General features: G+C 42.3%; 1 long non-coding RNA gene across 1 annotated transcript; it reads right to left on the bottom strand.

Annotated features, from left to right (window-relative positions):
• Positions 1-448: 448 nt before the first annotated feature.
• LOC148045326 (uncharacterized) lies at positions 449-27385 on the bottom strand. Its single transcript, XR_015696665.1, has 3 exons — positions 27087-27385; positions 17135-17244; positions 449-672 (listed from the first exon to the last, which is right to left on the bottom strand). It is a non-coding gene; the product is annotated as an uncharacterized LOC148045326 (long non-coding RNA).
• Positions 27386-27725: the final 340 nt, after the last annotated feature.

The following is a 27725-nucleotide window of genomic DNA, read 5'->3' as shown; positions in this document are numbered from 1 at the left end:
GGAAACAGAAAGAAAACTGGTATTTTTCTTTGAATTATTACAGCTCTGCAGAGCTTACAATGTTAAATTTCCCACATTGGTGGGAAATCTTGCCATGCCCTGCTTCTTGGGCTCAATCCAGCCATTATTTCAAACACATCTTATTTACAAGATTTGTATCTCATCCACATCTCATGACTCTGAGCCAGTGCTCTTATCTATCCCAGAAGTTCAATATTATATTCATGGATATTATGTCTTCCTGTACAGTGGATAAAAACTGATTTTCCTCTCCCCAATTAAACTACTATAATAATACACAACTATGGAGTTACTGTGAAAATGACTTGATAGCCTAGATTTACAACTGGGTGATTTCAGTAATTGGCTTCAGTCCATGTCCTTCAAATCTATGACCACTTTGTAGATCACCTGACTTATCATGCATTCTATGATGAAATTTGAAAAGTTCATCTTCTTCAATTTTATATGATTGCTAGCATACATTCTTGAAAATAAAGATTTGTAAGAAAAATATTGCAATTTAAATCCCAGTCTTTCTGCAATTTCCTATGTTTGTAGGCTTAGGATTTATTTAGCTTTTTTGCAGTAATTTTTGTCACAGGATGCCAAGAAAGTTTGCTCTCCTTTCCAGTTATCCATGTTGTTTGTCACTTCAGATTTCTGGTAACCCTGTGAAAGAATGAGACAATTTTGTCACCCCAGTTTCATTTAGGAAATAGGGTACTAAATAAATGGTGGTCTTAGCATTACTATGTTGGTTATCTAAAAGATAAATGGAGAGTTTGTGGTTTGGATAGTTTTTGCACGTTCTACTTTTCAACAACAGCAAAAGGGAGGACAATCACAAACTGTGTTTTAGAAAGTTTGGGACACTGGGAATGCTGATGGCATGGAAATACTCTCAATTAAGCTATGTATTGACAATATTGGATGCTGACTTTTGTTTTCATCCATGAACCAGCTATCATCATGATTGCAGTAAACTTGCTTGAATATTTTTGTTTCTTTTTTGGGGAAGGATACATTTATGTTAATTCAGACTTAATTGCCTTGGTATTATCAAAATGTGTGCATTATTAAAGCACAACACATTTGGAAGTGCCAAGTTGAGGAAGAGTCCTTTAGTGCATTAGTGTAAACAAAATTTTCACAGGATCTTTCCTTGTTATAACAGCTGTTTTGGAATGTGGGAAGTTAGCACCTACCCCTCTCCTAGGCAAATGAGATATTTTAGGAAATATTAAAAGGGCAGAATACTTCCCTAAAAGGAAGGCAGAAACTCAACCCCCCCCCCGACCTTTGTCAATGGCCTGGGTCAGCCTATTATACATAACAAAGATCTACCGTATTTTTCAGAGTATAAGACGCACCCTTTTCCCTCAAAAAAGAAGCTGAAAATCTGGGTGCATCTTATACACTGAATACAGCATTTTTTGCCTCCCGAAACTCCGCCCTTTCACCAAAATGGCCATGCATAGCTTTTAGAAGGCTTTCAGAGAGCTCCTGGGGGCTGGGGAGGGCAGAAATGAGCAAAATATGGCCAGTTCTTTTGCCCTCTCAGCCCCCAGTAGCACTCTATAAGGTTCCTAAAGGCTATTCATGCCTCCTTTTTAAAAAAAGGGGCCCATTTTTGCAAAAAACAGGCTGTTTTTGAGAGGTTTGCAGAGTGCAAAACCTTTTTTTTTTAAAAAATTCCTTTTCAAAACCTTGCTGCGTCTTATACTCTGGTGCATCTTATACTCCAAAAAATATGGTATCTCCTTCAGGCAGAGCCATAGGAGGAATTGCCCAAAGCCCCTTCATTACATCACCACCCCTCAAGGCTCAACCAAGCCTGGGACACAGACAACCTGCATGGTCCCAAGGGAGTCTGACAACCAATTAGAATACAAGCTCAAATTCAAAAGCCCACTCTCAGCATCTCTTCCCTTTTTGCCCAGGACCTCAAACCATGTGATCCTGTTCATCATTAAACCATCTTTCCAAACAGCCACCATGTGTCCAGTGTCTTTCTCCCCACTTGGAACTGATGGACATTCCTTCCAACAGGAGAAAAAACAAAACTCAAAGGTTTGCAAACAGAAAGAAACAGAGCAAGGATCAGTCAGTAGGCTGAAAGAGGTGCTCCTGTTTGCCAGACATCCTTTTCATTTTTACTGTGTCATCTTGTTGACTCATAGTTCCGCCTCCCTTACTCTTATATCTCAACAGCAGTATATATCCGTGATGGCGAACCTATGGCACGTGTGCCACAGGTGACACGCAGAGCCATATCTGCCAACACGCGAGCCGTCAGCTCCAGCCCTCATGCGTGTGCCGGTCAGCTGATTTTCTGGTCAGAACCTGCTGAATAGCACCTCTGGGAAGGACAGGTTAGCTTGACATGCCTATTGTCATAATAAAGTGATTTTAAGAAACAAGGATTTCCCCCTTCTTATTCCATTTACTTGCTCTTGATAGAATGCAATATTTTTTGTACCAAGTTGATAATGCTGTTCTTGAAAGGATTTCAAAATTGTATGTGTATTTACAATTATATTCACGGTCTTTGCTGTATTTGCTGTATTTGTAGTATGCCTGGATGTCTTATTACTATTTCAGAAGGAGTTTTTATATGTAAGAAAACAGTCATTTTTTTAAAATGAAAAACTTCAGATGTATTGTTGAGTAGTGTCCAGATGAAGATAAATTATTGTTAATATGGAATTGGGAAATCGTAAACCAATTAATAAGACTATTGCATTATCTCTATGATTTGTTATTGTGAACTTTATATTCATTAAATGAATCAATTAGCTGCTTAACACAGAGAAAATTATAACCTGGACAAAAATTTGATCCAAGGAGGAGATTTGATCCAAAGGAGGAGACTGGAAAGATGCAGGAAACAAAGAAAGAAAGACAAAGCCTTGGACAAGAAATTTAGGTTATATTATTTGAAACAGAAAGGGTTCAAATGCTAGAATTTGAAATAATTGAAAATTGCATTATTGACAATGAATCAATAGTAGTGCTCTGGAAAATAATTTTAAAGTATTCAAATTAGAGCTGAAATACCCAGATTCCATAACGACTACAAATTCTTAGAGTTGTTGCTCTGCATATTCATATGTATGTATGTGTGTGTGTGTGTGTATGTATGTATGTATGTATGTATGTATGTATGTATGTATGTATGTATGCATATATAATGTGCTGTCTCTATCTCTATCTTTATCTCCATCTCCATCTCCAACTCCACCTCCAACTCCGACTCTGACTCTGACTCTGACGCTATACCTATATTTTTAGAGGTTTAGAGGTTTTATTTGCATTTGTAGGCCGCCCTTTTCCCTGAGGGGACTCAGGGCGGCTCACAGAAAACCAAGGGAGGGGGGAATACAACATTGAGATTACAACACATAATAAAATAGCAAACAACATGCATACAACATTCGGGCGGGGTAACAGTCCTTATCCCCAGGCCTGACGGGCGAGCCAGTTCTTCAAGGCTATGCGGAAGGCTTGGACGGTGGAGAGAGTACGAATCTCTACGGGGAGCTCGTTCCAAAGGGTCGGGGCCACTGCTGAGAAGGCCCTCCTCCTTGTGGTTGCCAGCCGACACTGGCTGGCCGATGGAGTGCGGAGGAGGCCTAATCTATGGGATCTTATAGGTCGTAGGGAGGTAATTGGCAGAAGGCGGTCTCTCAAGTATCCAGATCCACTGCCATGTAGGGCTTTATGGGTGATCAATAGCACCTTGAAGCGCATCCGGAGATCGACAGGTAGCCAGCGCAGCTCGCGGAGGATAGGTGTAATGCGGGTGAATCGAGGTGCACCCGCAATCACTCGCGCGGCTGCGTTCTGCACTAGCTGAAGTCGCCGGATGCTCCTCAAGGGCAGCCCCATGTAGAGCACGTTGCAGTATTCCAGCCTAGAGGTCACAAGGGCCCGAGTGACTGTTGTGAGGGCCTCCCGATTCAGGTAGGGTCGCAACTGGCGCACCAGGCGTACCTGGGCGAATGCCCCCCTGGTCACAGCCGCTATATGGTGGTCGAATGACAGCTGTGGATCCAGGAGGACTCCCAAGTTGCGAACCCTCTCTGAGGGGTGTAAAATTTGACCCCCCAGCCTGAGTGTTGGATTATTGGTCAAATCTTTGGGAGGAAAACACAACAGCCACTCGGTCTTTTCTGGGTTGAGCACAAGCTTGTTAATCCTCATCCAGTCCATAACGGCTTCAAGCCCCCGGCCCATCACGTCAACCGCTTCATTGATTTGGCACGGGGCGGACAGATACAATTGAGTATCGTCCGCATATTGATGGTATCTGATCCCGTGCCTGCGGATGATCTCCCCCAGCGGTTTCATGTAGATGTTGAATAGTAGGGGGGATAAGACCGAACCCTGCGGCACCCCATATTTTAGGGGCCTTGGGGACGATCTCTGCCCTCCCACTAACACCGACTGCGACCTGTCCGAGAGGTAGGAGGAGAACCACCGTAATACGGTGCCTCCCACTCCCACCTCCCGCAGTCGTCGCAGAAGGATACCATGGTCGATGGTATCGAAAGCCGCTGAGAGGTCAAGGAGGACCAGGATGGAGGGATGTCCTTCATCTCTGGCTCTCCAAAGATCATCCATCAATGTGACCAAAGCGGTTTCTGTGCTGTAACCGGGTCTGAAGCCTGACTGGAAGGGGTCTAAGTAGTTTGCTTCCTCCAAGGACCGTTGGAGCTGGAAGGCCACCACCTTCTCAACAACCTTCCCCAGAAAGGGGAGGTTGGAGACCGGGCGATAGTTGTTAAGGGCAGCTGGATCCAAGGATGGTTTCTTCAGGAGGGGTCTCACCACCGCCGCTTTCAGTGCGGCGGGGAAGTTCCCCTCCCGAAGGGAGGCGGTTACAACCGCCTGGATCCAGCCTCGTGTCACCTCACTGCAGTTAGAAACCAGCCATGAGGGACACGGATCCAGAACACAGGTGGAGGAACTTACAGCTCTCATGGCCTTGTCCACATCCCCGGGGGTAACTTCCTGAAACTCAACCCAGAGCTGTTCTACTTGGTCCCCCTGTGCCTCGGCTGGAACTGCAGGTGTGGAGTCCAAGTCCGCCCGAAACCGAGCAATTTTGTCCGCTAAGAATTGGGCATATTCTTCAGCTCTGCCCTGCAAGGGTTCCCCCGTCTCCCTTTTGTTCAATAGGGAGCGGGTTATCCTAAACAGGACGGCTGGGCGGGACTCAGCGGATGCGACCAGGGAGGCTATGTGTGATCTTTTAGCTGCCCTAAGTGCCCTAGTATATTCCCTGGTGCAGGTGGTTACCATTGCTCGGTTCGATGCGGACTTATCGGACCTCCAACGGTGCTCTAGGCATCTCCTCCGGCGCTTCATCTCCCGGAGCTCCTCGGTGAACCAAGGAGGTCTCCGGGATCCGCCGCCTCGGAGGAGCCGCAGTGGCGCAATCCGGTCGAGGGCCTCTGACGCTGCCGAGTGCCACGCAGCAGCCAGAGTCTCCGCCGGACTGTGGGCGAAAGTGTCAGGAATAACCCCAAGCTCTGTCTGGAACCTTACTGGCTCCATAAGACGCCTGGGGCGGAACCACCTGGTCGGTTCCTCCTCCCTACAGTGGGGGTTTGGCCTCCGGAAGTCGAGCCTCAGTAGGCAATGGTCTGACCACGACAGGGGTATGATGTCACTCCCCCTCAGACCAAGATCACACATCCACTGCTCCGAGAGAAATACAAGGTCAAGCATGTGTCCCGCTGAATGGGTTGGGCCTCGGATTACTTGGGTCAAGCCCATGGCTGTCATGGAAGCCATGAACTCCTGCGCCCCATCAGAGTTTTCACCGAGCGACGGCAAATTAAAGTCCCCCAGGACCATCAACCTAGGGAACTCAATTGCCAGCTCGGCTACCGACTCGAGGAGCGAGGGGAGGGCTGCTGCAACGCTGTTGGGAGGCAGGTACGTTAGCAGCAGACCCACTTGACCCTTGAGGTCCAACTTTAACAGCAAAGACTCACACCCGACAATCTCCGGAGCAGGGACCCTACGAGGAACTAACGACTCCCGGATAACGGCGGCCACACCTCCACCCCTTCCCTGGGCTCTCGGCTGATGCAGCACCTGAAATCCTTCTGGGCACAGTTCTACAAGGGGGACTCCTCCCTCTGGGCCCAGCCAGGTCTCAGTAATACATGCCAGGTCTGCCCTCTCGTCTAAAATTAAGTCCCGGACGAGAGGTGTTTTATGTACAACAGACCTGGCATTTAGCGACAACAGCCTGAGACCAGGGTCCTGACTACTTGCGCCATCTGGTCTTGGAGTGGGACTCCTAGGGCCGGAAGAAGGGATCTCTGTAATGTAGCGAACCCTCCTTCCCCGGTAATGGCCTGCCCTAAAGTCCCCGCCGTATCTGCCCCTCCCTGTTACGACCGCAATACCCCGACCCTCTCCCGTATCTCTGGTCCCCTCAACCACCCCCGTGGCCCCCGCAATTCCCGACAGGTCCTCCGAATCACGCACACTCATACACTCCCCCAAACAGTCCCCACGTAAAAAGTTAAAAAACACAAATTTACAACAATATAATCATAAAAAGTGGGACATTCATTCATGTCAAGCATACCTCATGCATAACCCATACAAAGGAGGAAGAAAAAGATGAAAGGAAAGGAAGAAATTATAATTGCGCTAGAAGTTAATTAAAGTAAAGTGCGAATAGTTCTGGGAGAGTCCAAAAAAGTCTGAGGTGGTTAAGGAAAGGAGAGAGCCTCCTATACACTGTAGGTACCCCCACTCGTCCAGCAATGGTGTTATCCGAAAAAGCAGGTCCAAGGCGGCATCAGGCAACAATGGCCGTGGCAGATGAAAATGCAAATAAAGGAATAGATGATAATACAATCCAAAAAGTCCAATAGCCGCATTCCGAGGGGAGTCCAAGCTCAACCAGCAAAAGGGCCTGTGATGACAATGGTCCAGTGGAAGAAAGAATGCCCCAACAGGGGAGGCCAAGCCGAGGGGAGAGGAGTGGGGTTGCAATCGTAGCAGATGGAAACCGCCTCCCATTCTCTCCCAGTACTATCTCAGGCTAACCGCCTTCTCCCTGGGGCAATAGATAGTCAGAACAAATCCACAGCAACCAAACGCACAGACGAGATAAAGAAGTGGTAAAAGGGGTGAGGGGGAGAATCTCTCAGCCCACAAGAGGAGGGGCGGGTCAGGGCTCTCTTCAAATCAGCCGGGTCGCAGCGGACTCCAACAGTACTCCCAGCAATAATTACCCAGCGTCTCCAGCCGAAATGGGCCGCAACGGCTTCCAAGCGGCACCCGGGCAGTGTCTGTAAACGCCTCTCCAAATCAGCTGGGCCGCGGTGTCTTCCGGGCACCCTCGAATGGCGTCGGTGTTCTTCGTAGCAGGCAGCCTCGGGGAGTAAAAACTCTCTCCCGTCCGCTGCCAGCACCAGCCCTCCGAGAGTCGTTCGTGTCTTCTCTCCAGCTTCCAGGCGGCACCCGGGCGGTATCTTTGAACGTCTTTTTAAAATCAGCTGGGCCGCGGCGTCTTCCGAACACCTCCGAACGGCATCGGCGTTATTCGTGCGAGGCAGCCTGGAGAAGCAATTTTTCTCCGGTCCGCTGCCAGCACCCGATCCCCCGAAAAATCGCCCGTCCCCTGGTCTTTCTCTAGCTCGATCTCCTAAGACAATATCTTCTTTTTTGGCAATTTTTTTTCTCATATAAACGCCGGAGCGAAGAGCTCGGCAGCCATGTTCCTTCCTTCGCACATGCGCCTATATCTATATTTGATGTTCCAATCACCCCACATTGTCGTGTGATCGTGACCCGTCAAAGCAGCGATCGTCAAAATAGCGTCGACAAAATAGCGCCGACAACAACCCAACATCATTAGCGCACCCACAACTTCGTGTCGATATAAGCGCGCTGACGAAACCGCAATGAAGGAAAAGTAGAAAGAAAGAAATTCCCCAAGAGCAGCATCCAGGAATGTGAATATATCTGAAAGTCTCACCCATTTCTCCTTGTTTTGTAGCTATATTCATTGGATCAGCTGGAGCTAAGGTTTGAATGCTTAGAGTATAAATCTACATTTGGGCAGCCGATTTCATTTTCTCTACGCAAGGAGCTTGATTATGCTGTGAAAATATTCCTAAGTAAAACAACTTGCAGAATACTATTGAAAATTAAAAGCCTGATATATTTTGATATACAAATTAAGCCTACGCTGGGAGCAGGGCAAAAGAAATGGAAAAGGAAATCAGGCGACTCTGATCTGATAGATCTCTTTTTCTGCTAAGCATTTCTTTCCCATTTAACTTGTCCTTTGTTCTGCCCCATTAAATGTTGTGATATTTCTGATTTGTACATAAGACTCCCTCCACGTCTTAAGTCAGGATTTAGCTACCGGCGTTTTAAACATGTGCACACGATTGTGTCAGCGTGCACATGTCGGCGCGCTACTGTCGCATAACAATTAGCGGATAAGACGGCGCGGATTTGACCCCCGCGGTTCTGTCGGCACAGAAAAGGCTTTCACGCATTTGTCGGTGAACCTCGTGTGATCACATTTTAAGTGTTATCTATACCAGGGGTGGGTTTCTGCTGGCATTACTGCTGGTTTGGTGCATGTGCGATTTTGCTGGAAGAACCCTTAAAATATTTTTCAGGTCTCAGAGAATCCTTGCATAAAAATACAAAAACTACAATAAAATACAATTCAATTTTACCCTGCACAATGCATATTTTACAATTTCTACACAACAGTGAAGCGGTAAGCTGGCGGTTGAGTATGTGACCTATAAAAATTCCCACCACTGTGAGCATGAGTTTTACACTTAACAATTTTTTTCCTGTTTCCAGCCATAATCTCTAGCTGAAGCCCTAGCGATCTCTTGCAGAACTGCAGAATCTGAACTGATCACAAGCATACAATGTTTGAAGACGTTTGTTAAGTGCCAATCTCTCAATAAGCATTGCAAATTATTGTACAAGGTGAACTAATAACTTGAATTATGACCATAATCAAGCTTATGACAACTATGACAACTGGTCATAAGTTGTGCCAATTGTTACAAAGTGTGACCATACCTGATTTTATGACCTTTTTGCAGTGGTAGTTAAGTGAACAGTTGTTAAGTGAATCCATTATTCACAATAAGGCATGTCTGGAGACTGGAAATAAAGACTGGCTTATGGAAAAAAATGTCATGTGACTACGGAATGCTGCAAACTGCTGTAAATGAAGTCTGGTTGCCAAGCAACCAAAATATGATCACATAATTGTGGAGGCCTCCAGCCATTGGAACTTTGAATCTGGGTTGTAATAGTCCTGGGGGGGGGGGGAATCTGTCATAATTTCAATTGGTAGCTAAATGTAAGTTGAGGACTACCTGTATTTCACCCTGCCCCCGATTGTTGTTAATAGCTCAAGCTCTAGAGTGTCAAAACCAACTAAAACACGGGTGTCAAACTCGCCACCTCATGTTGTCATCACAGGATGTTTCGTGACATTTTTCCCATTTGCAGAGCTGGAGTGGGCGTGGCCTGGGTATGATGCATCTGGCCCACGGGCCGCCAGTTTGACACCCCGGCACTAAAACGTTCCTTCCTTCACTCTTTCTGTGATTTTCTTTCCTTTATTTCAGTAGTCCCCAACCTTTCTGGCTTTGCGGTTGGCAGTAACAGCGGTGGCAGTGGTGGCAGTGGCAGGCGGAGAGGGGAGGGCTTTGCGTGTGTGATTGCTACTGGTACAAACGGAGCTTTGCACGCTTGCATGCGTGCCTGTCACTTGCACGGCCCAGTTCCCAACAGGCTTCGGCCAGTACTGGGCTGTGGGCTCAGACATTGTGGATCCTTGCTTTATTTGCATTGCTCTATTGGTTTAAACTTTACCATTGTACAACAAATGCATAAAATTTGTATCAAAATACTGAAGATGCAGCAAAGTAAGGAGAGACATTTTTATGTTACACTTCTCTCAGTTCTGGAATTCTAAGGTCTTTCCGTTTCACTCTGTCTGCAGGTGCTGCCAATTTCTTTAACCACATTAGTTTTTAATCCAGAATCTAATCCACATTATTTTAAAATTTTAATACAAATTATAATTAAAAAGATTGTCAGATGCAGCACAGAGAATGGATCTGAAACTAACAAAGGTAAGAAAGACCAAGGTATTTATGTTTGATGGGGAAATGGAATGAATGATTATAAATGATTATACACAAATAGAAAGTAGATGACTTTAGATGCCTTGATAAAAAAATAGGTGGAGTTCAAATGGTGAATAGAAAAGTCAAGTGTACTATGTAATTCCTTTGTAAGAAATGAATGTTTATTGAAATAGGTGAAAATGGCTGTGTTTAAGAACAAGAAAAGTTGTTTGAAATAAGAGCTGGGGATGTAAAGAAACATAAAAGTAAGTTGAGAAGGAATACTTTAGAACTATAGATAGTAAAACACAAATTATAGAGGTTCAAGTGTGAATGGTCACTCAGTGAGCACGGACTGAGTATAATCATCACTCACCTGAGAAAGTCATGGCTGGATGAAATTTATCATGTCTTTTGAAAAGGAAAAATGTGAAATTTAAAGAACAAAAGGGAATGTGAGTGGACCAGGGGAAGGAATGATGGTTTGCAAAAATGGAAGATAGGAAGAGAGGAGAGAGGGAGGGAGGGAAAGACCTAGTGAATGAGTTCTAGCTGTGTTTCCTTTCTTTTTAAACTCATGCTTTGGTTATTTTTGGTTTACTATTTCTTCCTCCTTTTCCAAATCCTATACAGGTAATCCTCAATTTACGACTAAAATTGAACCCAAAATTTATGTTGTTAAGTGAAAAAATTGTTAAGTGAATTTGTCCCATTTTACAACTTTTCTTGCCACATTTGTTAAGTGCACTTGTTAAATTAATAACATGGTTGTAAAGTGAATCTGGCTTCCCAATTGATTTTGCTTGTCAGAAGGTTGCTAAATGATTCCTGAACTCTGCAACCGTCAGAAATATGAGTCAAGCATCTGAATGTAAATAACATGACCATTGGGATGCTGCAATGGTCCTAACTGTGAAAAATGGTCATAAGTCACTATTTTCTGTGCCATTGTAACTTCAAACAGTCACTAAGTGAGCTGTTGTAAGTCAAGGACTACCTTGATAAGTATTTTTTGCCCTGAAATAGAATTGTATGATGGGTTTGTATGCAAAGAGCAGAAATATTCCTACTTGTAGAAAGGTAGAACAATTGTTCATTATGCTTTATTGTATAACGTGCATTCTAGTTCAGAAAGAATTTTCCCCCTCCTATTGATTAGGAAAATGTATGCTAAGATACCTACTGAAATAATTAGTGGTGTGCTATTAGTTCATAATATTTATGTAGCAATCAAAGGGCTTTATTTGCAGTTGCTGTCAAGATTAGGATAAACTCACTAAAAATAATGCTGTGAACTGTGATTATTTTAATTAATGTGGAAATTATATGGTAGTGTGCTTAGTCTTGGGGTGTTTTAATCAATTTGAAAGTCATATGGTAAGTTGTATTGATCCACGTTATAATATTCCAGGCCATTTGCTTGATTGTAGATATTAGAATTATGAACTGGACTGAACTTAGTTACTGTTCAAATAATACAAACTGAGCTGCTTTAATTCCCAATAGAAATGCTCTTTCCATTGGGTAACTCATCTGTGTTAGTCAGGGAGATATTTTAAATATATATATTTCTTATTCCTGACTGTTGTGTACTGCCCTAGCCTGAGATTGTATTGTCCAAAAATCAGGAGTCAAAACTTCTTAATTCCTTGACAAGCCAAACTTCCCAATGTCAATTCTTTTGGAAAATGTTGAATTACATGATAAGCCAGAATCTCCTAAAAATACTGGATCAGTCCAAAGACTGCATGATATACATGGAAGGCCTATGGAGAGGTAAATGGGCAGGTTGCAGATGTCACACCCTACTCTTTTTGAAGAGAACAGGGGTCACTCTGGGTTGATAGGATTTTGTGGATCTTCAGGATCTCTCTTTCAAATCAATGCTTTGGATCCAAGCCATTATGAACATATCACAGACAAACAAAAACTGATTTTAGGATCCTATGACAAACTGAGCCTTATGTCCTTAAATATGACTTATAAGAGGAGATATCATTTCCAGTAATTTAAATGTATAGATAGCAGAGGTGGTATTCAGCTGGTTCTGACCGATTCTGAAGAACGTAGCAGAAATTTTGAATAGTTCGGAGAACCAGCAAATACCACCTCTGGATGTCCCTGCCCCCAATCTATTCGCTGTCTCCCGAGTCCCAGCTGATCGGCTGGATTTTCTTTTGTTGTTCTGCACAGGAGAATGGAGCTGGAAAGCAGGTTAGTGGGGTGGAGAGGGAATGGGGATTTTGCAGTATCCTTCTCCTGCCACGCCCACCAAGCCACACCCACAGAATTGGTAGAAAATTTTGAATCCCACCACTGATAGATAGGTAATGCATATATAAATAACCAAGGGTGGATGGGTGGGAATCAGTGGTGGGTTGCAGGTGGTATGCCCCGGTATGGGTGCACCGGAGCCTGCCCGGAACACTGTATACCATTCCGGTACGGTGCTCTGGAGGGTCCACCCGCCCGCTGAGCTCCTTACCTGTCTTTTAAGACTTCTGCGCTTCCGGGCACGTCCATGGCATGTACAGCACCTGCATGACACTCCAGCAGCTGGAGCACCACGGAGGCTTATGGAGGTGCTAAGATGCATACATGCACTATGCGCGTCTATGTGGACGCGCCGAGCCCGTTCCAACCATACCGGTTGGAACAGGATCCGGAACCCTTCACTGGTGGGAACGGACTGCATGAACTAAGTTAAGGCAAAATACACTGGGGGAGGCTTGAAAAAAGATAAAATAAATAGAAAAACAAAACAAAACAAAAATCCAAAATACAGATAACAATTCCTGTGCAAAACAAGGTGGCAGATTAAAATCCAACTCATAACATTTCCAAAAGAATGCTGATTGAAAGGAGTAAGTTTAGAGTTGAAGTTCTGTACATTTTCTGTAAATTGTTCTGCAAAAAACATCTGTTTTGAAAAGTGGCATATCAATCTTTAAATAAAAAACAAAACAAAAGAATTATGGAAAAACTTCTTCAAATGTGGAATTCTTGGAGGGGCCATCACTTCCCAGTTGTACACATGAATGATGACTCCAGCCTGACTCTAATTCCTTATACAGGTAGTCCCTGATATACAACTGTTGGTTTAATGATCATTCAAAGTTTCTTAGGACCGTTTTTCACACTTACGACTGTTGTGGCATCCATATGGTCACATGGTCAAAATTCAGAGGCCTGGCAACTGACTCATATTTACGATTGTTGCAGTTCCTTGGGGTCATGTGATCACCTCTTGTGACTGCCTGACCAGCAAATGGGGAAGGCAGCTTCATGTAACAATCATATTACTAATTTAACTGCTGTGATTCACAACAAATGTGGCTAGAAAAATCATAAAATGGGGCAAACCTCACTTAACAAATTACTCAACCACAGAAAGTTTGGGCTCCATTGTGGTTCTTAGTTGAGGATTACCTGTATAGTTACTTTAACTTTTTTCTTGAGGAAGGAGCCAAACTATGAGCAAGCTGACTTTTCCTGATTCTTATTTCAAACCGACTAGCATCGACACCACCACCACCACCACCACCCCGTATCCCATTTTGGCTGCCAGAGTACTGCAGGAAGCCGTCCAGGCCAAAAATGTTTTGGTTGGCAGAGGGCTATCAAAACTAAAAGCAAAACAAAAGGAGAAATGTTTCCCCTTTTGCATTTGAGCATTCAAGAAGGGGCAGGAAAGGACAAAGGGAACGAAGAAAAAGACGAAAAGATGGGAAGAGAGCAAGGAAGAAAAATAAGGAAAGAGGAAAAGGAAGAATAAATTAGAATGAAGAGGGAAGGAAAAAGAAGGAGGGAGGGAAGGAAGGAAGGAAGGAATAATGAGATTGAGGGAGAGCCTGAGAGAAGTCCTGCCTTAGCACTTGGCCACCATAGGTGCCCCCTCCCGACACGAGTGCTGTGTCACGCCTATCATGGCCATGCCTACCCGGCCACACACACCATGACCACTCCACCCTGGTCACACCCCGTGACCCTCCTCGCAGCCCACCAAGGTCACACAACTCGGATGTGGCCCTCAATGAAATCGAGTTTGACACCACTGCTTTAAAAAATCTTAGCAGGATATAAATTGTAATTCTTTCTCTGAAACTTTAACAAATAAACTAGAGCATATAGACTGCTTTGTGTGTATATGTTATATTTCATTTTGCTGCTAGGAAGCATAAATTTATTAATGAGATGGGGGAGAGATAGAGGGAGAAAAATTGCATGAAAGTTTGTACTTGCTTCTCTTACAGTACATATGTCTCTGTTCTGGACTCTATGCCTATGCCCTTTTTATGGAAAAGGAGCCTTCTCTGCCATGGCTCCTGCCCTTTGGAACAACTTACCCAGTGGTGGGATCCTGCCAGTTTAACAACCAGTTCAGTGATTGTGTGCTGCGTGTATGCTCAGTTTTAACAAAACTTACCTTCCACATTACTTCTGAGGAGTAACACAGCTGAGATGCAGCAATCCGCTCTGCCACCAGATCAGCTGAGAGGATATAGGAGTGATGGGTTACTACAGGTACGCCCCGTATGGGCATACCGGTGCCTGCCGGGAGCACTGGGTACTGTTCTGGTACAGTGCTCCGGAGGGCCTACCCGCCTGCCCATCATCCTTACATGTATTTGAGCTCTTCAGGGCTTCTGTGCATGTGCATGGAGCGTACGGCACCTGCACGATGCTCCACCAAGCAGCTAGAGCATCATGGAGGTATCGCAGAGGATCACAGGAGGTTAGGACTCATGTGTGCACTGTGCGTGTGCGCACATTCACATGGAGGATGCCGGGCTCCATTGCACTGTACCAGTTGCAATAGGATCCGGAACCCACCACTGGGCTATAGGTAAGTAAAGTGCAGGGGTACGTGGGCGGGCCCACCTGATCATCGGAGTGAACTGGTTCGCTCCCCAGCTGATCATCAGAGTTACAGGTTTGCCCGAATAGGTCTGAACCGGCTGAATCCCATCCCTGATCTTACCCCTCCGGAGTGAGATCTGCTCTTTCTGACCTTCTATAAAGACCTGATTGTTGTATACATTTGACTTAAGCAGTGAAGTTTTTTGATATTTTGCATATCCTCCACAAATCAACAGAAATCATGCTTATCATATTCTTTTGATTTTTGAGATATGACTAGGTTACCAGCCGGGGACATAGATAATTCCTTCTCCCCCTCAAATCAGTTGAAATATCATTGCATCTTGTCCAAGAATGCCAAAAATCATACAACCTCTTGTATGGAAGCTTGGGATTGCTATTAGACTTCATGCAAGATCACTTGAACATTTCAAAATTGAACAAATTTAAACTGTTATAATGTTTAATGTATAGATGATGAGGATTATGATGCCAATTTCTGCTTTCTCTTCTAAAACAGAAATTGACTACCGCAATGGTTACCGCAGTAGAAAGAACTTGCTCAATGAAAATGAACAGGGTCAGAACCGTGGGGCATCTGGGATAGCACAATTTTCCATGGTGGAGAATGCGCAGCTTGATATAATTGTGCATTATGTGCTGTCTGTATTGTCTTCTTTAACATGTCCTGCGCTGACCTTGCAAGAGCAACATATATCCTTGTGAACACCCAGCTTGATTAATCGTCTCATTGATCACAAGGCTTTTGATAGGGCTGTCCTGTTGCTGGCAGCTGTTTTTGGAGTACTTGGCACACTTCCTCATTGATTTGTGCTATCATGATCATATTATGCTTGCCCAGCATTCTTTACGAAGGTGACGTATAAAGTGGTGGGTCAACATTAAATTGGCACTCCTGGATGTTAAAAAACCTTGAATTATGTTGACCCTGGCAACATTCAATGCTTGCTCATTCAGCCCCAAGCTAATAAAAATCTATATTCACATCACACCAGCCATTTAAAAGACCTTGCAATGAATCATATTCTCTGTATCCTAAACTTACGTTCTTGTTACACGTTTCTTTATTCTTAAGTTACTAACCTGTCTATGAAACATTTTAATATAAAATATTTAGCACCAAATATATCTTGTTCAGGGTAAAGGTTTATCCCAGGCTTCTCACCCTAGGTCTCTCCAGTGATTTTTATTACAGGCCCTCCTGATATTATATCACTATTCCCCTCATCTCCAGCCACCGTTGTTGTATCTGAAAAATCCTGGAGTCTCAGGTAATGGATGGCTGGTCTTTCTCATCTAGCATTCCAATTCTCACAATGGTTGGTCAGAGTCCTCTGAAAAATTCACCTGAAAGACGTAAAGGCTATAATCACTGGTGGGATGCTGCCGGTTTAACAACCGGTTCAATGAGTGCGTGCTTTGTGCACCGTGCACCTAAAGCGCTTGTGTGCAGCATTGAAAATAGAGCATTTAGAAGCTCAACTGCTTACCTTCCAAATCAGCAATGATAAGTAGAACAGTGAGGGAGGGGGGAGAAATCAGCTGGGCCGCGCGGTTGAGATGAGCTACAAAGCAGGAATTAAAGGACAGGATAAAGCGAGTGTGGATGGGTGGGGCCAGCTGATCGTTGGTGCTACGGTTCACCTGAACCAGTCCGAACCAGCTGAATACCATCTCTGGCTATGATTTACCATTCCTAGTGCCTACTTTTTAGGAATATACTAGGTTTGAACATGGTGGCTATTTCTACTTGTTACAGTGAATTTTCTTACAATGGTTTTTCTAAACCAAACATGGTTAGATGCTCTTTGAGGATATGCTAAACTAATATGTGTTCTAACAGATTTGCTTATATACCCTTCCTTGTTCCTGTTATGTATTCTGAAACATACAAAAGGGCCGGCAACAGCTCTGCTGCTCCTTGATTGGCTAGGACGCATCAGAGGCTGTTGCTAGCCTTCCTTAACAGCTAATCTTCCCTGATTGGCCGAGGTACTGCATCAGCTGTTGCTGAGCAGTACCCGGCCCCTGATTGGTTATTGTGATTCTACAATTACTATAAATACTGGGCGTGTTTGTGAAACCATGAATCGTTGTTATCTTACTTCTGGAACAATAAAGATCATCTTACTGGCTATCCATGGCTCCTGCGTTTCCATCCACTCAATACTTAAAAGTTCCTTGTATGACAAATCTCCAAACGTCTTTATAAATTCTGCAAAGTATAAAGAAATGATATAGTTTTAGAGCCAAAACCCCTCCAAAAATAATAATATGGTGGAAAAAAACATGCTATAGTGCAATAACACAACAATTTTGCATCAATATATGCACATCTATAGTAGTGACTCCTTTCTTCTTAACAAGCTACTGTTTCAGAAGGAACTTTTCCCTTCACTAAGTTTCAGTTTCTAAGATCCCTCTTGAGATGCTACAACTGTAACTAAATTAATGATAGACCATAACTCTGTAAGTAGAAATATAGCAATAGCAATAGCAATAGCAGTTAGACTTATATACCGCTTCATAGGGCTTTCAGCCCTCTCTAAGTGGTTTACAGAGTCAGCATATTGCCCCCAACAACAATCCGGGTTCTCATTTTACCCACCTCGGAAGGGTGGAAGGCTGAGTCAACCCTGAGCCGGTGAGATTTGAACAGCCGAACTGCAGAACTGCAGTCAGCTGAAGTAGCCTGTAGTGCTGCATTTAACCACTGCGCCACCTCAGCTCTATATCTTGCAGGAAGGGGCCATTGATATGTCAATATTTGACGACTTTCCTGAAATATGATGAAAAATTATTTTTTAAAAAATAATGCAATTTATCAGCCCTTCTTTTCCCATTATTATTTACTCTGTTCTATTACATATACTTTTATTGATTAGTTCACTATAGTGACATCCATTAAAAAATACTAATCTAAAATCTTAGCATGATTTGCGAATGCTAAATCAAATACTTGCTATAGTATGGCATAGTATGATGATTCAAAATACTGCTATTAGCCATTCTCTCATTTTGCTAGGTTTCACTTAGTTTTCTTTTGTCTTCTTCATTCTAGCAGTTTGTGTTTTTTATGTATTTCAATTATTTTGATTTAAAAGTGGAACAAAATAGTTTCATCTACGCATTTAATACATAAAAATAACCATTTGTTTGTGCAGAGAATGAAGCAGTAATAATGGCGTTTTAAAAAGAAAGTGAATTTCCCCTCTAGGTTATGCTATGTATATGAATTTAATTATTTTTGTCACCTTTTCTGATTGACTCAATTAATCTCTGGGTGTAAAACTTCAGAGTTGTGGATTTTTTTTAAAAAAACAAACAAAGTAGCTTTAGGTTTGACTATAATTAACATTTTAAAAACTTTCTGCACTGATATAGCCTGAACTACTGTGCACTTAATTTGGGCTCATCTGAACCTTGAATGGATGAGAGTCATTAGCAGTTCTATCTCTAGCAATGGATAAAACCCATGTGAACTTGTGCAATCAAACTTGGCGAAAGAGTTTTAAGGATTTTAATAATCTTTTTTCTGCATAATATGGATTCCTATTTAGCCTGCAATATTAAAAATAGTTTTATTTCTGTTCATATTATATACAGTTTTAAGAAGCAATCAGAATGTACACAAAAGTGTCTCTAATGTCTGGGAATCATGGGGACCCAGAGATGGTATTCAGCAGGTTCAGACTGGGAAATTGTGGGTGGCCCGCCCCCTGCCCTGACTCTATGCTGTCCTATTTAGGCACATTTTTGAGGCGGGGAACATGTGCGGAAGGCACATGTGTGAGCAAAGTGCATGCACAGAAGGCCGGGCGCATGCACGGAAGGGGCATATGCGATGAACCAGAGGTAAAAAATGTGAAACCCACTACTGCACATTTCACATTTCACATTTTATTAAGATTTATAGGCCGCCCTTCTCCCTGAGGTGACTCAGGGCGGCTTAAAATCACAGGGAAGGGGGGGTGCAATACCAAAAGACAAAACAGTGAGTGAGCAAAATAAAATAATAAGACACAACTTGCATTCAACAGTCAACACTCGGGTGGGTAAATTAAGAACCTATCCCCAGGCCTGCTGGGAGAGCCAGGTCTTAAGGGCCGTTTGGAAGGTCTGGATGGTGGTGAGGGTACGAATCTCGATGGGGAGATCGTTCCACAGGGTCGGAGCTGCAACAGAAAAGGCTCTCCTCCATGTAGTCGCCAGTCGACATTGACTGGCAGATGGAATCCGGAGGAGGCCCAATCTGTGCGATCTAATCGGTCGAAGGGAGGTAATCGGCAGAAGGCGGTCTCTCAAGTACCCAGATCCACTACCATGGAGTGCTTTAAAGGTGGTCATCAATACCCTGAAGCGCACCCGGAGATCGACAGGTAGCCAGTGCAGCTCGCGGAGGATGGGTGTAATGTGGGCGAACCGCGGTGCGCCCACTATCACTCGCGCGGCTGCATTCTGGACTAACTGCAGTCGCCGGATGCACTTCAAGGGCAACCCCATGTAGAGCCCATTGCAGTATTCCAGCCTGGAGATCACAAGGGCTCGAGTGACTGTTGCGAGAGCCTCCCGGTTCAGGTAGGGCCGTAACTGGCAGACCAGGCGAACCTGGGCAAATTTCCCCCTGATCACAGCCGACAACTGGTGGTCAAAAGTCAGCTGTGGATCCAGGAGGACTTCTAGATTATGGACCCTATCTGAGGGGTATAAAATTTGACCCCCCAGCCTGAGTGTTGGAATATCAGCCAAATTGTTGGGAGGGAAACACAACAGCCACTCGGTCTTGTCCGCGGGGACAAGACTGCAGGGACCCATAACTGTTTACACCAAGAACAAAAATTAATAGGTGAAAGTTCAGTTGTTTTACCATACATTTTTTCTTGATTCAGTTTAGAGAAATGTTGCAGTCTTCTTATGCCACACCTAGTTTATTAATCCAATTGTATTTACAGATATAGTCAGAAGGACTACAAAGAAATAAGATGAAACTGAATGCTTTAAAATATTAAGCAACCAGGTTACTTGCTAATAGAGAATAATTCTAAGCTTTCTAATTTTCCAGGATATAAAGGAAGGAAGAATATTAGGAGCAAGAATTTCCTATTTCTTTGCATCATTCAGTTCATCAGTTGGTAACTTTGGTAGTTTCCTAACACTGAAATCTCAAATTTATCATTAATCCTCATACAGTGTATGCACCACTTGACTGATTACCCTCTGGTTTATATTTTTACACATGATCTGGTAGCTGTCAACTAAACAAATGGAAGATAACATTGTCTGGGTCTCCATAAATCCAATATTTCAGTGCGATATTTTAACACTGAGCCTTATTATATACTGACATTCTCCACCTTTGTCTAAGCACTGTGCCATTTTTAAGACTTCATAATTTGCATCCTGGCTGTTTCCCCATATCCCACCCATTAGCTTGCATTTTAAGCAAGGGTTTGTTCATAGAAATGGGTAGTAGTAAGTAAGTGGAGTAGCCAATCAGCAGTCACTTTTTCTGCTTCTGATTTATGGATTATTAATTTCTTTCACCACCTGTTGGGACCTTCCAGTGTTCCTTTACTGAACATTTTTAATGTCTCAAATATTATACAAGAAGCAAGCTTTTCCCTTTCAATCCATGTTCTTATTACTTCAGATTTCTGCACATTTGTCCAGCGAGCTGCAAAATATTCCCCACGTGGGACCCAGTTGCACAGGAACATTTATTTCTGAAACTATTAAGAAATGCAGAGCGGGATAAAATGCCTTCTGTCCTCTATGATAGGTTAGCAGCAAGTCATCTGAATTTTTCTTTCCAGAAAATCAGATAACAGATGACTTAATGATGGGAGTTCAGGATGCCACAAGCCCTTGACTCACTGCTTAGTTGAAAGGTAATCCATCCTTCCTTGAATCATTCATTCTTGAATTTTTACCTGCTACATAATTTAGTTTTTTGAGGGTAGAAAGGACCCATACTTTTCATGGGTCTTAACACTGATTAGCATTAGTCTGTTATTTTGCAAACGTTAGAGGCATTACACTATGAGAAATGCACTGACATTGATGTGGGATGATGGAGTCCTATAAAAGGCTCATTTGGCAGCACCCCCAATTGTTTCTAAAAATGAAAAAGTCAAAATCTGAGGTGAGATGGTCTGATTCTAACAATCCTGTGTGGAAGGTTGTGTAACTATGGTTACTGCTGAATTCTGAGGAATATTAAATTCACTGTTCAGTACAACAGTCTTCAGGGCCTCACAAGGTAAGAGATCTTCCTCTTGAGAATCTTTTATCCTAGGGGCACATAGGAAGGAATTCACCTTTGAGAATCATAAGATATAGTTGCTTCATATATTCGATTCATTTGACATTGGCATAATATGTTGCATGAATGCAGCCAACTAAGGCTTACAGTATTTATTAAACCACAGTTAATAAAAATAGTTTCATGATACACAAAGCTAATCAGCATGTAAAATAAGAGCACCTTCCTCTAATCAATCAAACTATAATTCTCAGAGTTGCACAATGCTTTAGATTCAAAGAGAAAATGTACCTGGGGGCATATGGGGAAATTCATTAAGGCAACTGTGTGTCATCCAAGCTACAGAGCTATCCCAGGAAAAATAATGGTTTGTTTAAGATGGGTTACATTCACACCTCTCTGTATTTCACAGCATCTTTTCTCCTTCAAATCTGAACTATTACCTCACCCTGTCAGCCCGACATGTATTTCTTAAACAGCCATTTCAAAAGAGTTACTTTGCTGCCAGGGAATTCTAAACGTTGTCATTCTTACCCAATTGGGGAAGGATGATTTATTGGGCACAAAGTAGGATACAATTGAGGATCTTTTATACAATTAAGAGGTCTGCCATTGAACTACTGGAACATTAAGATAAGCATAGGTTGATGACTTAGAAAGACATTTCCATTTACATTCAACAAATATTTCAAAAGATAGACAATGGCACCAAAATCTTCATTTTCTAGGCTGAAAGCTAAGCTGGACTAGTTGCCTTCATACTGAGAATGTCATGTGCATATTTTAATTTAATATAGCATACATATATTCAAGTGGGATGCGGTGGCTCAGTGGCTAAGATGCTAAGCTTGTCGATCAGAATGGTCGGCAATTCGCCCATTTGAATCCCTAGTGCTGCATAACGAAGTGAGCTCCCATTACTTGCCCCAGCTTCTGCCAACCTAGCAGTTTGAAAGCACATAAAAATGCAAGTAGAAAAAATAGGAACGACCTGTGGTGGGAAGGTAACAGTGTTCTGTGCGCCTTTGACATTTAGTCATGCCGGCCATGAGACGTGTTCAGACAGCACTGGCTCTTTGGCTTTGAAATGGAAATAAGCATCACCCCCTAGAATCGGGAACAACTAGCACATATATGAACCTTTACCTTTACCTATATTTTAAATATTATTAAAAGTTTATATCAAAGCAATCTATCAATTAAAAAAAACTAATAAAATATCAAATATTTTTGGTCGAACATTTCCTAAAAATAAAACCAGATTAATGATGCAGCTATATTTTGGTGGTTATAAATTCTCTTTCACTGGGGATCTATCTGCTCACAATGCTATAACTTGGTATTTCCAAGGCTGAACCATACATTGGACATGGATCCTCTAACTTTCCAATTAATAATCATGTAGTTCTTTCTGATACTAGAAGTTAACAGGAAACATGGCAGATAACTGGATGAAAGCACCAGTTTTAGGGCCTCATTTGATGCCCTCAATTAGCATCCTATGAAAGAACTTTCTTGATCCCTTCAATGAATTACATAGAGCTTATGGTATCTAGGGACGCATGTTGGAGTTAGACATGATTGTATCACATGCAAAATTAACCAAGAAAGGGCTCTTCCAGATCTAGTAGTAATAATTCCAGTTGCGCCATTGAAATCTAAGAAGATTGTCTGCATAGGTAGTCCTTGACTTACAACCACAATTGGAGCCAGAATTTATGTTGCTAAGTGAGAAATTTGTTGTGAGTTTCCCCGATTTTACGACTTTTCTTGCCACCTTTGTTAAGTGAATCCCTGTTAAATTAGTAACACGGTTGTTAAGTGAATCTGGCTTCCCCATTGACATGCTTGTCAGAAGGTTGAAAAAGATGAGTACATGACATTGCAACCATCATGAATGTGAACCAGTTGTCAAGCATCTGAATGTAAATCATGTGATCATAGGGATGCTGCAACAGCATCCCATTTTTCACACAATAGTGTAAAAAAATAGTCGTAAGTCACATTTTTCAGTGCCATTGTAACTTTGAACGATCACTAAATGAACTGTTGTAAGTCGAGGACTACCTGCATTAGCAAAACAGTTATAATGTTCTTGCATTATAACAGTTCACTAAGTCTTTGGATATTTTTCAAGTCTGAATTTCTGTAGTAAGTTAACTGTATCCGACTCTAGTACCTAACAAACTAAATAAACAAACACAAAAACCTCATTTACATGTGTGCACTGCCAATATCATCAAGGTAAATTGGTTATTAGCAATTTATGCTGTGAAGCAGTAAAACAGAAGATAAAAGTAGTATATTAACTGCAATTTTGCCCTCTGAAATCTATGCTATGAGGTACATTTTGCAATCAGTAATTTCACTGATTGCAAGAACCAGTATGATATTTACCACATTAACATATTTGTAAACAAATTACTGTCTACTTTTTTGCATTTCACAATACATTGGCATTCTGAAGTTAATAGGCTATGTGCAATGCTTTTTGTAATTCAGTTGGAATAGCACATTGTAATCTTTTTCTAATCCCTTTCAGGTCTACAGAGGATGGGGTAATTAAGGAAAAATTACCTTTTCATGGTATTATAATGCAAGAATCCTAAGAATGGAATCTGTTTCAATTACCACTTTACAAAAATAAGTTGGATTGCTAGACAAGCAGGATTGGCAAAGTTCTTTTGAAATAACAAGCCAAATCTTTTGTGGTTATGAGAGGTTTTCAAAAAAGAAAGATACCACTTTTAACAGATTGCATTCAGCATTCTCAAGATAGCATGGGCTCTTGCAGGGTGCTCAGGAGCTGATTCTCCAAAGAGAAAAAGTTGGTTACACCCCTACTTCCTATTGCAATTTATATATTACCCAAAATGTTTGGGTAATGTTTGGCAAATGGTTGTTTTCATGTAAATAGAAATACCTCTTCTCATAATTGGGAAGACACTGAGCTCATCTTCACATTTAGCCTTCCCTCCTTCCGAGGTCGGTAAAATGGGAACCCAGATTGTTGGGGCAATATGCTGACTCTGTACACCACTTAGAGAGGACTGTAAAGCTCTATGAAGCAGTATATAAGTCTTATTGCTATTCCCCTAACTGCAGTATGAATACTTTACTGTTTTATATGACACATCCTTAGGTCATTGGCTTTATCTCATTCCAGCTTGCAGATGAAGCAGCTGAAAGTCATTTTCATGCTTGATTGTGTATGTGTTACCTTTACTGAAATTTCTTCCTTAGATTAAATATAATAAATAAATAGATTAATGGATCGGAATCCCTCTATTTTTGATATTACATACCATAAAATGAAAGCCTATGGAACAGTGGGGTTTTCTGCAAGTGGGCAAAATCAACTTGCCTCTTAAGTCCAGTATATTTACAAGCAAGTGTAAAGTCCAGTGTATTTACAAGATGTTCCTCCATAACAGGAGGCTTTCTGGTTACCTGCTGATGATTTAATTGCCCATTACTTCATCCAGGAATGCATTATTGGGATTCTTATCCCAAATACTTATCTCTAAGAAGATTACTTAGTACTTGGTGTTACTCATCACCACCAAGATGGTTTCTTATCAGCACTTTAATGAAGGCCAGGTCAGGAAATAGACACAGGAAGGATACTACATTAGGCAAAGGTAAAGGTTCCCCTCGCACATATGTGCTAGTCATTTCCGACTCTAGAGGGCGGAGTTCATCTCCATTTCAAAACCGAAGAGCCAGCATTGTCCAAAGATGTCTCCGTGGTCATGTGGCCGGCATGACTAAATGCTGAAGGCGTATGGAACATTGTTACCTTCCCACTAAAGGTGGTTCCTGTTTTTCTACTTGCATTTTTACATGCTTTCGAACTGCTAGGTTGGCAGAAGCTGGGACAAGTAACGGGAGCTCACTCCGTTATCTGGTGCTAGGGATTCGAACCACTGAACTGCCGACCTTCTAATAGACAAGCTCAGCATCTTAGCCACTGAGCCACCGTGTCCCTCTAATACTACATTATTGTACAGTATAACCATCGAATCTTGAAAGCCTACCCAGATTTCTCAGCATGGGAAAATATCTTCTATATCTGTTCTTAAGGCACCTAAGAATTATTATCTACCTCTCCTGCATAGCGTTATCAGGAGACTTTTAGGGAAGGCCAGGTGAGCCACAATGTTTGCTGGCTGCTGTGATGATTGTATGTTTTCACTCATATTCATCTGCATCTGGACCTCAATTTGGCAGTTTGGCTATTTGATTAGGACTCTGCCTTCTACTGTAAACTGGAATTGTTTTGATCTAGTGGAATCTTAACTGATTAACTTCTGTCTAGTCCCCGATCCTCTCTTTCTGAGAAAGATTGTACAGAATGTGCAGGGTTGTCCTTCCACAGAGGATCAGAGATGAAGAGCATTATCTGGATCTCTTCTGGTCAGAATTCAGGCTTGGATATGGGATGGAAATAATATTAATTGTACCTGTAGATGACCTCTTTTGAAACCTGGATGACAGAAATGAGTCCCTTCTTGATAATATAACAGATTATCAGAGTTGGAAGGGACCTTGCAGGTCATCTAATCCAACCACCTGCCCAAGCAGGAGACCCTACATCTGCCTCTACCTAGGATCAAACTCACAACCTCTTGATTGTGAGGCGAGAGCTCCACCTCTAGGCCACAGCAGTCCAGTATAATATTAGACAGTCTATGTATTAACTGTCTATATATTAAGTTCATAGCATAGTGTCTTCCTCCATCTCAATTTTAGGAATCCATCTGTTATATTAATCTAGGGCTGGGTGTACAAGTCTTCAAAACTGGTGTTGCATCCACCACCCCAAGTTCCTTAAAGAAATAACAGAATAAGAGTATTGGAAGGGCCCTTGGAGGTCATCTAGTTTAATCCCCTGCTCAAGCAGGAAACCCTATAGCTTTTCAGAGTAATGATTGTCCTCTAGTGTTGAAACACCCACAATTTCTGTAGGCAACTGACTAATTGTTCTAACTGAATTGTTCTAACTGTCAGGAAATTGCTCCTTAGTTCTAGGTTGGTTCTCTCGATTAGCTTTCATCTATTGCTGCTTGTCCTGTCTTCAAGGTGGGAAGGCAGGACAAGGACAAATATATCATTCTCCCTACATGTGCTTTCTTGCTTTTCTTGGAAGTGTAACTTCAATGACTGAAGTTATTCTATGTCATCTCTTTGTCTACCACTACTTGAGGTTGGTCTAAGAGACTGCTAATCTCAGATCGCTTCTTTCTTTTGTTCTCAGATACAAATTCATGTAGTGCTATCTAGGTTCCTGAAGTTATAAGGAATCCTGGAAATAACTTTGGAGAAAATATTCAGAAACTGTTACAAAAACAAAAGATACAGATGCATTCCTTGAGCCCTGGGGAAAGTATTTGGAAGAGATTCAGACTGGCCCCTCCCTGACTCCCTGGGTCTAAGAGGAGAGGAAGGGAAAATGCAGACTTGCAGGATTCTGTTATATCATTAACTCAATCAAGTATTCTTCTATTTTTTTTATGGAGTCTGTTTCCTGATCTGTAAAACCTGTAAGGGCTGACAGCAAGAATGGTTAATGATATAAAAATGCTGGGTGCAACTAGGCAATCAAAGGCCCGCACCTTGTCACACGGATAACAATAAACTGAAATCATAATTATTTACATTAATCAATTGTGAAATCCATTGAATAATTGGAGCCATATGTTTATTTTTCCAATACTGTACAATAAGTCTTTTGACTTGTAAGTTCATGTTTTTTTTTGTCCAGAAGTCAACTCCCATGAAATAGCAAATATTACCTTATGGTGCCGTCGGCCAGACAGTGTCGGCTAGCAACCCCCAGGGGGAGAGCCTTCTCTGTGGGAGCACCTTCCCTCTGGAATGAGCTGCCCCTGGAGCTTCGTATAATCCCCGACCTCCGATCCTTCCGATGCGCCCTAAAAAGTTGGCTTTACCAGCAAGCCAGCCTGGCCTGGACAAAATAAAATAAATGATTGATCATTGTTAATTTTAATTGAATTTTTAAAATGTTATTGTTAATCTTAATTGGGTTTGTTTTTTGGATACTCTATCTAATTTTTAAAAAACTTTTGTAATATGTGTTTTTTTTTTATGTTGTACGCCGCCCTGAGTCCTTTGGGAGAAGGGTGGCATATAAATCCAATAAACAAACAAACAAACAAACAAATATTAAATCTCAGAGGAGATAATATATGCTTCTTACCGAAACAGAATAATAGATTTAAATAAAGTGTACATTTCATTGCATCTCTGACCACATCAATGCAATAAATTCATCTCAAAAATATTTCTTGTTGAAAAGGATGCCACTTAAAAATCTACAGAAAGTTTTGGAGTTTTTGAACCTCTTTGTCATGGTTCCGATTGAGGCCAGGAATGCTTTGCGGGTTGATATTCTTTTTTATTGATTAAATAAA

This window comes from Thamnophis sirtalis, unplaced genomic scaffold, assembly GCF_051295495.1.
Source record: "Thamnophis sirtalis isolate CommonGarterSnake01/CBP01778 unplaced genomic scaffold, rThaSir2_p1.2 scaffold_5, whole genome shotgun sequence".
NCBI classification, from domain to species: Eukaryota; Metazoa; Chordata; class Lepidosauria; order Squamata; family Natricidae; genus Thamnophis; species Thamnophis sirtalis.
The sequence above is the reverse complement of the archived record's forward strand: the minus strand, read 5'-3'. Positions and strand labels throughout refer to the sequence as shown.